This window comes from Gavialis gangeticus, unplaced genomic scaffold (assembly GCF_001723915.1).
Source record: "Gavialis gangeticus isolate Ggan-Ray unplaced genomic scaffold, GavGan_comp1, whole genome shotgun sequence".
NCBI lineage: Eukaryota > Metazoa > Chordata > Crocodylia > Gavialidae > Gavialis > Gavialis gangeticus.
This window is the reverse complement of record NW_017729000.1, coordinates 11,550,361-11,550,825: the sequence shown is the minus strand read 5'-3', so window position 1 is coordinate 11,550,825 and position 465 is coordinate 11,550,361.

Sequence of the window (465 nt, the reverse complement as noted above, 5' to 3'; positions counted from 1 at the left end):
CGGGGGGGGGGGGACACGTTTCCCCCCAACGGGACATTTCCTACGAGGCTGAAACCATTGTAACAACGCGCCGGGACCGGGAAACAATTCACCTCCGTGCCGGTCCCGCAAAAAGAGAGAGATGGAGTTTGGTTTGGCTCCGGCGCAGCAAAGGCAGCGGCTGTCTGCTCCCGCCTGGCGCGGGGTAAGTGCCCCCGGCTTCGCTCCCCCTTGCAGAGCAAACGCGGCGCGGGAGCCTCCTCGGATCCGGGCTGGCCCGTGCGACAGGGAGCGGCTGCCTGCCCCTGCCCCGGCCCCGGCCCCGGGGCACTTCGGGCAGACGGGACTTAGCCCGCGATAGCGGCGCTCCGGCCCGCGAGTCACCTAAGGACCCCGGCGCGACACGTGTCCGAGACCCGGCCCCGAGCCGGGGACGCGCGGGCTCGGCCCGTCTTACCTGCGGCGGCGGCGGCGGCACGGGCGGGG